The 13,613-nt window shown below is 44.0% G+C and overlaps 1 long non-coding RNA gene across 2 annotated transcripts; it reads right to left on the reverse strand.

Annotated features, from left to right (window-relative positions):
- Positions 1 to 1,797: 1,797 nt before the first annotated feature.
- LOC310658306 lies at positions 1,798 to 13,401 on the reverse strand. Of its 2 annotated transcripts, none has more exons than XR_014502211.1 (3): positions 13,334 to 13,401; positions 10,048 to 10,198; positions 1,798 to 2,188 (listed from the first exon to the last, which is right to left on the reverse strand). It is a non-coding gene; the product is annotated as an uncharacterized lncRNA (long non-coding RNA). The 2 variants fall into 2 exon arrangements; XR_014502212.1 differs by lacking the exon at positions 13,334 to 13,401 and adding an exon at positions 12,768 to 12,990.
- Between the last annotated feature and the right edge of the window lie 212 nt (positions 13,402 to 13,613).

Below are 13,613 nucleotides of genomic sequence, written 5' to 3' on the forward strand. Positions count from 1 at the left end.
AGCTCAATGCAAGAATTTCTAAATGCATTTTACTCTGAAATAGGCGCTTTTAAAGGTTTGGGTAAGTTTCCTGAGTCGAGAACAGCACTGCCAGATCCAGAGAAGTGCAAAATCTGAAATATAATTACCTTTTTATTTGCACATTAGCTTAGGAGGTGTGGAACATGTCAGCTGACAGAAATCCAATTCCTCGCGCATCTCTAGACTAGACATTATTTGGCCATAAAGCTAACACACGCTGAATTATTCTGGGAACTGAGTACATTTGGACAGAGAACAGACATCTTTGAAGACCCGACTCCATTTCTACTCTCATATCTCTTTTTGCTAAAAGCCTACTATATATCTGCATCACATTAGTGCTCTATAGGAGTGCTGCTATAGCAATGCTACAGAAACATGATATAAAAGAAAACTGGCAAGGCCTCTAAGACTTCATATGGCTCTGGTCTAGGAAAGCCATTAGTGTCAACTTGAGCATAAGATACTAGTGCAAAGGACTGGCAGATAGACAATGTGCTTGGTTCTTTGGAGTACTATGAACTGCTACTTTATCAGCTGTGGCCCCACTTTCCACAGATAAAGCAAACAGACAACGAGAAATCAGGAAACAATGCAATCCAGAAACCCTCCATGCTCAAGACTTCATTAATTTTTGTTTAGTTCTAGTGGGGTGTTATGGATATATCACTGGTATTCCTTCCGATGAGACAGAAATGTCTTTGGCCAGTGACTTTCCATGTAGAATTTTTTTTTGGGGGGGGGCGGCCCTTAAACCTAAAAAAAAAGAATAAATGGTAAGATTTTGATTATTTGGGATGTGAAGGGAGAAATACAAGCGGTGGAGGAATTCCTAGGCTAGCCTATACAAAACAACCTAGCCAAGCTCGGGCCATTAAAAAGCAATACTGGGGGCCATTGGCAAGTCAAGAGAACTATTTTTCCCACCACTGGAGATGGGGATTTTGGGAGGTTCCCAGGGTGACTGGTTTTGAGATGACAGGAAAGGGGAGTCTTGAGCAAGAGCTGCTGGGAAGAAAAGGGGGAAGAAGAAACAGGTTCCATCTTGGGCAGGCTGGCTGAAGGCTGGCTAGGAGAGATGGCTTGGACTCAATGGGTTGCCCTGCTTGTGGGGGACAAGCTTCTACTGAAATGACTGTGCTCTAAGATCTGGACTCTCTCCATGCAGACTAAATGTGCAAATAGGTGATTAAACCATATTTATTAAAGTTACAACAGTCTCAGTCATGCCTCAATTCTCCAAAGGAACACAGACCCTGGGTGAGTGCCTGGAACCCCATGGGCTTTTGCCACCGCTTGGCAGAGAGGGGGGGGGAGGCACCCAACTTTTGTAACAATAGAAACATAGGAAGCTGCCTTATACTGAGTCAGACCAATGGGTCATTTAGCTCAGTACTGCCTACATTGACTTGCAGAGGCTGTCTGAAGGTAGGACCAGAGCTACCAGTTCGGTGCCACAGCAGCCAGAGCCACAAGTTGCAGCACACACACAGCTCCGGACTCTAGTTAGGAATCCAAGGCAGAAGCTGGAGACCATCATGTAGCAGAGATTCTTGTCAAATAATATCCACTTTGCAGCAGAATGGTATCGGTTTTGCTCAAATATTTTCCTTGCATGGTGCAAGCAAATCAGGATGAACACTAAATAAAGAGGTTTTCCGGAGGAGTCCAGTAAGAGTTTTGGGCTATTTCATTGTCCCGAGGAAAAATATATGAATGAAAGCAACACCACCAACTTCTCTCTGGTGACCAAAGGATAATCCAGGCACACTGGCAGTCCATGCTTCGGTTTAATGCAAAAGACAGCTGCATGATGGATTCACAAAAGCATTCTCATTTTACAATAATAAGGTATTGTCATTATTTGTCTGATCAGAGTCCACAGAAGTTGTCCTTCTAATTTCTGGCATGAAAAGGGAGAGCCTCAAAGCAGTTATGTGGGAATGGATTACACTGAGTTATGAATGTTTAAACACACTTGTGAGGATCCAAGGGGTTTTGAATCAATAAATACAAATTATTTTTGAGAATTTCTTTTCACAGTCTATCTTCAATAAACAGTCAAGTGATTAGGGACAAAAGAAAGTTTTCTGCATTTGCAATTCTTCTCGTAACACTTTGTCTTGTCATTCTGCTTCCCGGAACTCTCTCAAGCTCCTGTAGGTAGCTGTATATAAAAAAGTAATATTAATTAAAGGCATTTTGGTATAGTCTATGATTAACAATATCTACGATCTCATCAAATTCACAGGGTGATCCTATGCGTATTTACTTGCAACAAGCTGGAGGTGAGACAAAATGAATTGAACTTATTGCCAGGTGAATGCACCTAGGTCACATGCATTGTACAGGAAATAGTGGTTTTGATGAGAAAGATAATAATAATAATAATAATAATAATAATAATAATAATAATAATATATTATTTGTACCCCGCCCATCTGGCTGGGTTTCCCCAGCCACTCTGAGCGGCTTCCATAGAAACCAAAAATACACTAAAATATCACAGATTAAAAACTTCCCTGAACAGGGCTGCCTTAAGATGTCTTCTGAATGTCAGGTAGTTATTTATCGCTTTGACATCTGATGGGAGGGCGTTCCACAGGGCAGGCGCTACTACCGAGAAGGCCCTCTGCCTGGTTCCCTGTAGCTTTGCTTCTCGCAATGAGGGAACCGCCAGAAGGCCCTCGGCGCTTGACCTCAGCGTCCGGGCAGAACGATGGGGATGGAGACACTCCTTCAGGTATAGTGGGCCGAGGCCGTTTAGGGCTTTAAAGGTCAACACCAGCACTTTGAATTGTGCTCGGAAACGTACTGGGAGCCAATGTAGGTCTTTCAAGACTGGTGTTATGTGGTCTCGGCGGCTGCCCCCAGTCACCAGTCTAGCTGCCACATTCTGGATTAGTTGTAGTTTCCGAGTCACCTTCAAAGGTAGCCCCACATAGAGCACATAGTCCAAGCGGGAGATAACTAGAGCATGCACCACTCTGGCGAGACAGTCCACAGGCAGGTAGGGTCTCAGCCTGTGTACCAGGTGGAGTTGGTAGACAGCTGCCCTGGACACAGAATTGACCTGCGCCTCCATGGACAGCTGTGAGTCCAAAATGACTCCCAGGCTGCGCACCTGGTCCTTCAGGGGCACCGTTACCCTATTCAGGACCAGGGAGTCCTCCACACCAGCCCGCCCCCTGTGCACCAAAAACAGTACTTCTGTCTTGTCAGGATTCAACTTCAACCCATTAGCCGCCATCCATCCTCCAACCGCCTCCAGGCACTCACACAGGACCTTCACCGCCTTCACTGGTTCTGATTTGAAAGAGAGGTAGAGCTGGGTATCATCTGCATATTGATAGACACCCAGTCCAAACCCCCTGATGATCTCTCCCAGCAGCTTCATATAGATGTTAAAAAGCATGGGGGAGAGGACGGAACCCTGAGGCACCCCACAAGTGAGGGCCCAGGGGTCTGAACGCTCATCCCCCACCAACACTTTCTGAACACGGCCCAGGAGGAAGGAGCGAAACCACTGTATAACAGTGCCCCCAGCTCCCAGCCCAGACGGTCCAGAAGGATGTTATGGTCGATTGTATCAAAGGCCACTGAGAGATCCAGCAGAACTAGGAAACAACTCTCACCTTTGTCCCTAGCTCGCCAGAGATCATCAACTGAAGCAGCTCGGACAGGGAATCCTTGGTGCAGCGGGGAGGTCAGTACACCAAAAGGAATCCTGTACTGCCCCTATTGCCCAACTTCCAGAACATGCACTCAGAAAACTGGATCTTCCCAGTAGGATGCCTGGTGCAAGCTAGTGACTTCCTAAAAATCACTGCCATCGGGTGATCAAAGCATCACATGAGGCTGGCAAGGAGGGCTGTACAGTGCTCTGAAGCACCACAGATTGGCATCCTTGAAACCCACTATCTGCAGGGATTGACTGATGGATCAGACTCCCCATGGGAACTCATTGCACAGGTGATCTAGCTGCATCTCTACCTGCTCCACACCTGATGTCACATAACACATCTGGTGAGGGCCAGGTGGGCATTGTGTTGGGCCTTGCGGGAGAACTTAGGAAGCAGGCCGGTCCAAATTATGCCTGCAGGCTGGAGGTTCTCCACCACTGCTCCACACACTGTCTCACAGTTGCTCTGGTTGCCAACTACTTCCTCCTACACCACTAAAAGTAAGTTAATAAAATCAGGATTCAATTTTAAAGTCTGCTGGGGTTTTAAAAAAAGTCTTCAGTAACTGCTGGACCTTCAATGCAGAAGGAAGCTGATTAATAGCTAAAAGAAGGTTGAAATGAAAATGGGGTGTGTGTGTGTGATAAATGGAGCATCATGGAAAACAGCATGGCTGACCGGCTGGCCAGCTGGAACCCTGAATTGGAGCAGTCTATATTGCAACATTCTGTTGCAGATACCACTTACCTGACTCGCATTACAATTTCAGAAGGCAGACCGGTGTGACACAGCCCTTCCCTTCAGCACCTCCTCCAGACTGTCACAGCATCAGAACACAACTCATTCCTCAAGATTCCTAAGTAGCCTAGACCTGAACTCTATCACATGAGAAAGCAAGCCTGTTTTTGTCTTCTTTTCAGCACTGAGCATGCCGCACATTCTTTCCCTGAGATATAAGGTTTGCTGTGTGTTATAATCACCAAGGAGAACTCATGTCTAAACCACATAGGTTACCGGGTAGAACAAAATGTAAGGTAAACAATGCACTTAGATCTTCTATATTTGCTGAGAAAACTATGCGCTGGATGGATCCGAAGGCTCCCTAAAGGAGCTTCCTCCAACAGAAATCCTTCTGTTCCATAGAAAGAGATGAAGTTCCATTAGAAAGGGGTTCCATAGTATCAGTGCTACAAAGGAGGGGACGGGACAGAAATGTACAATATGAGTTTGCTTGTCCTCAAAACTTAATTGAGAGCTTATTATTCTCCCCATGTTTTGGATAAGGAACTAATACTGCAAGAACGTGACTTGGCCAAGGTGAGTTAGCAATTTACTCAGCTGCCTATCATGTTCAGATCCAATTCTCCAAGGTTGCATTCAGATGAGCGGTTCATTGCATTAGTTTCACTACTTAAAATGTCCTGATTTTTAACACTCCTCTTACACTGGAATAACTGTTGCATTATAGAGCTATGGCTTTTTCAATTGACATACTACCATGCCATGCTCAATTTTAAATGGTGGTCGCAAGATTGTGAAAACCATGGGGAAATGACAATGTAAAACTCTCGTTATTTTCTGAGTTAAGGAGGTTGCATTTGTTTTCCTGGGGAAAAATTATCGTGGAAATGAATGCTAAGCTTCCCACCAGATTCCATTAGATTTCCAGAATTGGCCCTTACATTGTATGAAAGATTACATAAAGCATGAAAGTGAACTGTTAGTGAAATGCTAGGAACTTTGCCATTTAAAAATCTTGCCACAAGCCCATTTGTTCAGAGCACATATATTTTCCCAGGGCTTTCTTATAATATATAGAACTAGTAATTGCCAACTTTCTAGATATAACGTAACCTCCTGTGTCTTGTTGTGATCTTCCCACAGTTTCTACAATTGTTGATCACTTCCATCCTATACATCAGAACTAAGTCCCGCTCAGATTAATTGAGCTTGCTCCCGAGTGTGCATGATCACAGGCCTCATTGTATTCCCCCCCTATATATTCTGCACATTTATTGAAAAAAGAAAGAGATGCCAACAAAATATGTTAACACTTCATTCAGAATGTGTTATGCTAGTATGATTACCACAAGTTTATCAGACAAGAGGCCAGATTTTGAATTCTCCCACAATGAACAACGAAGTGTACTTAGCACTTCATATAACTCTTTGTAGTTCCAAGCACTTACAAATGTGAATGGCTTATGGCTTACAACACCTATGTACTTGGAAGGGTGCTCATCTTGCAGTTCTTATTTTGGAATGGGAAAAGGTCATGGATGCTTGCTTATTAGACATTTGCCCTAAATGCATGCAGTTTTTAGTGCGTACCAACAAACTGTGTATTAGCTGGAATATTTGGCATGCAAAGATCAGATGATGATCAGATAATGTAGCAGGGACATACTGGAAGCAGTCTGTAACCAGGAACATAGCTGTCAACTTTTCTCTTTTCTTGCGAGGAATAAGGGAATTTCCCTTTAAAAAAGGGAAACGTTGACAGCTATGACCAGGAGCCACAGACAGTGCCAAAATGGGGGCATCGCCATAAACACCCACACCCAACAAATAATTCATCCTCCCTCATTGATGGACTCATGTGATTGCTTGAAGAAAAGGCCCTTTTCACATAACAGCGATAACAAAACCATAAGCTAAAAATTAACATGACCCTGCAATCCTAAGCATGCTTACTTGAAGTTTAACTCAAAAGCAATAGACCTTATTTCAGAGAAGATATGTTTGGTAACAGAGCATTAGAGTGAAATATGTCATTACACAAATCTAATGTGATACGAAACTCCTCATGGTAGCTGGTGCCCTATGGGATTGGTAGGGTGGAGGGCAGGGAGACCAAGGTCACATCTACATCATACACCACAGAGCAACAGTCCCCAACACCCTTAACAAACTACACTTTGGGGGAAGCCATGGGCTTATATGATGGGGGTGGATGTGGCCTAGCAGTAGGTGGAGGCAGAGCCAAGGACAGGCAGAGCAAACTAATTGCAGTTTTGTTGCCATTCTCTTCTCTTCTGCCCCCCCCAAAGGCAACAATGAAATGAAGCTGACCATCAATCTCCTAATTGTTCATACCAGAAACAAAGCCTGACTTGAAGTCTGTATAGGGGTCAGAGGAGTGCCACCTGTTGTATTCTGGTCTACTAGTTTTCCTTCTGGTTTCCTCTGAGCTTCATGTATTGCCCAGAGCTAAGCAATGGTGATGATCGCCGAATAATTGATGCTTTTGAATTATGGTGTTGGAGGAGACTCTTGAGAGTCCCATGGACTGCAAGAAGATCAAACCTATCCATTCTGAAGGAAATCAGCCCTGAGTGCTCACTGGAAGGACAGGTCATGAAGCTGAGGCTCCAATACTTTGGCCACCTGATGAGAAAAGAAGACTCCCTGGAAAAGACCCTGATGTTGGAAAAGATGGAGGGCACAAGGAGAAGGAGACGACAGAGGATGAGATGGTTGGACAGTGTTCTCAAAGCTACCAGCATGAGTTTGACCAAACTGCAGGAGGCAGTGGAAGACAGGAGTGCCTGACGTGCTCTGGTCCATGGGGTCACGAAGAGTCGGACATGACTAAACGCCTAAACAAATACAAAGCAATGGTGCCTGTGTGAGATGTTCCAGTTTGGAGGTCTTCTGAAAGTTTGAATTTGATTTGATGCTGTGTTGGCACAGATCACTTTGCTCATGGTTGTTCAGAAGATAGATTGATAGATAGAAACCACCAGCCATAGCAATAAGATAAAATATACTGGGGTTAGAGCTAAATAGATAGCTGTATAAAATACATTCTGGAGGTTTACATCAGTACAAATGACAGAATTGGTACATGACTCTTTAGCGACAGATAAAACATGTGAGCCAATAGTCTTTCTTTTGTTTTAAAAGAAAAAAGCAGAGGAATGTTAGAAAGTTAATCAAATAATAGATCTTATTCTAATTGCCCCTGCTAAATCTTTTACAGTTTTTGCTGTCACCTGGTTATCTTGATCTGCCAGAAGAAAAGACACAGTAGCAATGCTTGAGTGACCTGCTATGGATAGTAGTTGTAGCAGGAAACACCCCCCCCCCAATCATTCAGTTTGTACAAATTTCACACACACACACACTCACACACTACATACGCTACACTTCTGTTATAAATTCATAGAAAATCAACCATGCATCGGATTTGCACTGTTCCACTTTTATTTTACTCCATGAAGGAAGGACTACAAAATGGGGAAGGTTTGATACAGGGCAGCCATAATCCCTTGACCATACCAGCACATCCACAGGAGCCCTGCCCAGTTGTTATGCCAACCCTGATGGTCCTAGACAGAAGACCATCAAGATCACAAAGAATATGGGAGTGGATTCAGCACAGACTGGAACAAAGGACAATAATCAGCTCTTCCCTCTGGGGGCAGGAAACTGCAAACTCCCCTCTGTCACCTGGAAAGTATTCATGGGGAGGGGGAAAGGGGGAACCAGCCAGGTGACAGGACACTCAGGTTACCACCACAACTCCTCCCTCAACCCCTCCTTTCTGTGATGTATGTATGATGTTTCTGGGGGTGGTCCTGATCTACAGGGTGGCAATTTCAAAAGTCTTTATAAGAGCTGGCACACCATTTTTCTGAGTCCCTCCTCTCTCCTGCAAGTGAGGGGAGCACCCTGTTGCAACAGTTCAATAAAGGCCTAGCCTACAGGCTGCTGTTTTGCTCCAAGTTATCCTGGTTGGTGTCTTTGTTTTTGTCCAAGGGAGCCCTCGGATTTTTCTGTTAACATAGTAGAGGAGTAATAACCTCACACCTCAAATCTTTATAAAGAGTACAATCTACCAGTACATGAGCTACTGGTTCAGTACTGCCATCACCACATGGAAACAAGTGATTTTCCATGCTCATGATTATTCAGAAGCCTTGGAGCAAACCCCCCCTCCATTGAATTAAATAAGTAAAATCAGATAAGAGGTATAAGAATGTTAAAGTCATGTGTGCCTCACAGGATTCAACACAACAAGCAGTCCACCTATCAAAATAATATATCCTCTGTACCTGATGGACATTGGAATGGGGTGATACAAGATCTCTTAAGGAAGGGAGCCCACTTCCAACAAAACATATGGATGGAATGTTGAAGGCTGTGCAAACACGAACACGTGAGGTCATTTTCATTCCTCCTGTCCTTTTGGCTTTAAAAAGCTATGATTGTATCACTGTAAGTTCAGTCTTACAAGGGGTTAAGTGTTCCCTAGGCCATCCAGTCAACTGCACAAGCATGTGTTAAGCATCTGGGTTCAATACTGAGTGGAACACCTGAAGTCAATTTGGGAAGCTCTTCCAAAGGCAAATGTTTCATGTAGACCATGATCCTGGAACCAGATTGAAATGGAAATGAACAGCGAGATTGGGGAGTAAGTGGGCTTTCGGACTGTAGCAGTTGGCATCGAGCTTGGCTTTAGGCATCTGCATATCAATTATACCTTTCGGCATTTAGCCCACTATTCACAATTAGCCTTAAACTGAAGCACATGCTTATGTGCCTCATTTGCCGGACAGGTTGAGAGCTCTTATTATTTTCCATTTGGAAGTCCCCTGTGAGCGATGAGATCGTGGGCTTCTGGCCAAGTGACCACATCAACCTCCCCTCTCCAGAAACTCATGCCAATGGACTGTATGTCATACTTAATCAGGCTGGCTGGGTCTCATTTTAGCTACATTAACTGTCATCCTGTTATGGGATTATTGATCTGGATGACTATTTCCCCATTATTTCGATGAATGAAATAAAGGGAAAGGTGTGAGGCAGCATGATTAATTGCAGGTTAGGGGGTTTATCCTTTGTGTGCGCAATCAGGATTAAACAAATCCTGCCCTTTGAAACAAAAAGCAGTATTGTGATTTCACTCCAGGCTTCCCCCACCCAGCCCCCATGCAATTATTTCCATCTGTCCCTTCAGCACAATTAATCTCATATTTAGTGTATTCAGTAACAGGATCTTTGATTTTAGTTTAAAGCTGGCCACCCCATGGCAATTACTCCGCAAAGCACATTTTCACCTGATTACGAATGATTGATGACTTACTGTACCTTCAAACAGAAGATTATGACACGTTTGCAAGAAATAAGTACCAATTGTGCTCGTGGTTGGCTTATCCTATGCATCGAAGAGAACAAATCCCTTTTTTCTTGAGGCTGTGCAGCAGTTCACCGAAAGTGCAGTCCACCAAACTGTGCTGCTGTATAGCTTTGACTCATTTCAGTGGGGATTGAGCTGGAATACCTTACAAGCAGTTCATTTGGAAAGGAATAGAGTCGTGTGCTGGTTGGTGACTGTTACCTGGAAGCGTACCAGATGGATTCATGCCATGCGGAGGATGTGATCGTAAGTGCAGCATGTGTTGCACGATCCACTGGGAATTTCTCATGACCATAGTCCAGGCTGGGGGTTGGAGTCCAGCAATATCCAGAGGGCACCTGGTTGACTATCCCTGCCATAGAAATCGGGGGGAAATTATTGATTGGTGTGTATTTGATTTAGTGAGATATAAGATGCTTAGGAAATGAAACTGACAATTACCTAGACAGTTCATGTTCTGAGTTTTGTGTCCATCCTTTCTTTTTAATCTAGTATGCTTTTCAAACTATTTTCCAAAGAAACACTGAAATTCCTCAGATGCTTATTAGGGGATATGTGTCCCAAATAATGTTGGAGACACTTCCATGAAAGACAGCTGGTCCACAACAATGGTCCTTCACCTTTTTACAGTCAATGAACAGGGGAGTATTGAGTGCACTCTCAGTTAATTTAGTGGGATAGTGGGGGCCAATAGTCCTGTCTAGCTGCAAATCATGGAGTGGGGAGTCCACCATAATAATGCAGGAGGTCCTCAGTAAACAGATGAGATGGAAAAGGTTCCTTCAAGGTGCAAAGTCTAAAAACGATACAGTTTTGTGACATTTGCCTTCCATACCTGACGGTTTGCCATTTTCATCAGCAACTCAGTATCCAGTAAAAGCACATAGCTCATTCTCTGAGACAGTGTGCCTCTGAGAATTGTATGTTACAATTAGGTACTGTTTGTAGGTTTCCAACAGGTCTGCTCACCTTCAAAGGTGGCTGGTGTTGTGACTAGACTGCCTGCTTGGCCACTGTGAGAACAGGATGCTCTCTGATTGGATGGGCCTTTGGCCTGATCCTGCAGGCCCTTCTTAATGTTCCTATATTCTTCTGCTTATTTGCTCTACATCGTCTGAATTTAAGATTCAAAAACCTGTTTAATTAAAGACAAATTTTAAGCAGCAAACTTTAAAGTTCCATTAATAAATGACCACAAGACTCCAACACCAACTCTCACTGAACTTTTCCAATACGCTCTACAGTAATTATTATTCCTGCTGCTGTTAGGGTGTAAAATCTATATATAAAAGTCTATATGCAGAATTGCAAGTACCATATGTTCCGGCGTATTAGGCGACTGGGCGTATAAGACAACCCCCCATCTTTAGCTGTTAAATTATAGAGTTTGGCTGCCCACCAAGCACCACCAGGGGCAGAGCGCGCACCCCTCCTGCTGCCTCTGCCATTGCAGCAGCCCAAGGCGAGGCGTTTGGTGGGTGGAACGAAACCAAAACCCGTCACCTGGAGGGATGGAGGCCTGGCCCGGCTCCCTCCCTCTGGGAAAAGGCCGAGAATGGCCGCCTCGGCCTCCGCCGCCCTCACCTGTGGGGATGCCCAGCTCCTTGGAGCCCCAGCCTCACGCTGCGTCACAGGAGGCTGTGCCCCCTTCTGTGGGGAGGGAGGAGGAGCTCACCGGCTCCCTGTCCTCCTTCCCAAAAGGTGGCTCTGTGTATACCCAGCATATAAGATGACCCCCGACCTTTGGGGTGATTTTCCTGGGTTAAAAAGTTGTCTTATATGCTGGAACATACGGTACTGGAATATGAGCAATAGTTTGTTGCGTCGTACTGTTAGTTTCTGTGAAGACCTTTCCCCAAAATATCTCTACCAGAGAATGTGACCACCACAGGTGGTCGTGCTATTGTGCTGGAAAAAGCTGTACAAAAATAATAATCAATAAGCAGCTTATTCCATAAATGTTGTGGCCAACACAAACCGAGCTATGCCAAACCAAGTAGAGAATATGTTTTATATTCTCCTCTTACTCCCAGTTTCAGCAGAAGGCAATGAAGTAATGCATGACCAACCCACCACCCTTTCTGTGACCCAATTGCTTCTATAAAGAGCATGACTTGCTAAAGACAGATGACACCACGTCACCCAGCCTTGTCTCATTAGCATGCATATGAAATTTGACAGCTTTTCTTTCCCAGGCAAAACTGAATTTGGGGTTGAGAGTACGCAGGCAAGAGTTTGTACGGTTTAGTCATCAAATCTGAGTCATATAATACATTCATTTGTTAGAGTATTCCTTACAGTTAAATATGTGAAAGCCAAAAAGGATCGCATTAGAGAATTCTGTTGATTTCCTGGACAATACGAGTGATTACATTCTTTTTTTTGTACTTAGCGAAACCACAATATTCAAGCATATCTTTTTCCTTCAGGGTTGCCAGACATCTGAACTGCAGCGCTTACTGATGGGAGTTGGCATCTTGCAACATCTGGAGGGCCACAGATTCCCTACCCCATTTTAGAATATGATTGTAACAGTGGTTGGAATATAAAGTAAAATTAACTTTTGTCTAGATACAACAGGCGCCCAGCGTCTGCACTTTCCGGAAACAATTGAAGATTTTTTTTTGTACTGACAGGCTTTCCCAGCTGGATAAATGGGCCTTAGACACTCATGGCAATTTTGTGTGGCTTTAGTTTTGTTTTAAATGTGTTTGCTGTTTCGTGTTTTTAACATAGCTGTCAACGTTTCCCTTTTTCAAAGGCAAATTCCCTTATTCTGAATAGGATTCCTTGCAAGAAAAAGGAAAAGTTGACAGCTATGGTTTTTAACGTTTTAAAATTGTCTTTACTGTACCTTGCCAGGAAATGGTTGTCTACAAGGTGATTAATATAGTGATAATGATGAGGAGAATCACCATCACATTTAGGAAAGCAGAACTTCCTGAAGAGGACATTCAGGTGAGAAAGATGTATCGATGAGGGCCCCTAACCAATCTGAGTTTGGCCCTGATCTGGCACTTTGGAGAAACCCTGATGGGACACAGAGTGATCCAGGGGTGACTCAGTCCAGGTCCTAAATGGACTCAGGGTTTTTGCATAGCTCCTCACAGGACAGTCTCCAGAAAGCAGTCTCCTTTTTCAACTTCTGGCTGAATGATGTAAGGAACTGCAGACAAGGGAAAATACACACACACACACACACCACATAAAGACATACAAATTCATAGAATCATAGAGTTGGAAGAGACCACAAGGGCCATCGAGTCCAACCCCCTGCCAAGCAGGAAACACCATCAGAGCACTCCTGACATATGGTTGTCAAGCCTCTGCTTAAAGACCTCCAAAGAAGGAGACTCCACCACACTCCTTGGCAGCAAATTCCACTGTCGAACAGCTCTTACTGTCAGGAAGTTCTTCCTAATGTTTAGGTGGAATCTTCTTTCTTGTAGAAAATTCATATTGCTCTTTTTCTAGAAAAAGAACTCACCATGAACGCCTTCCTCATTCTCTTAGAATGGCAATGGTGCCCACCCAAGAGGTGCCAGAACTGAGTTCTGGTGAGCTTCAACTGAAAAAAAAAAAAAGCCCTGCAAATACAGCATTGAGCAGACCTTTGCACAACAAGCTTTTGATGGTCATCTTTTGACCATACCATTTTTCTATTCTAATCCCCCCTCATCGCACCCACCCACCTGTTTTTCCATCCAGTGGGGTAAAGATTCCATATTCCATGATTCTGTGAGTGGAAAAACAATTGGAAGGAGTGT

This window comes from Podarcis tiliguerta (assembly GCF_965153285.1).
Source record: "Podarcis tiliguerta genome assembly, chromosome: 10".
Classification (NCBI taxonomy): Eukaryota; Metazoa; Chordata; class Lepidosauria; order Squamata; family Lacertidae; genus Podarcis; species Podarcis tiliguerta.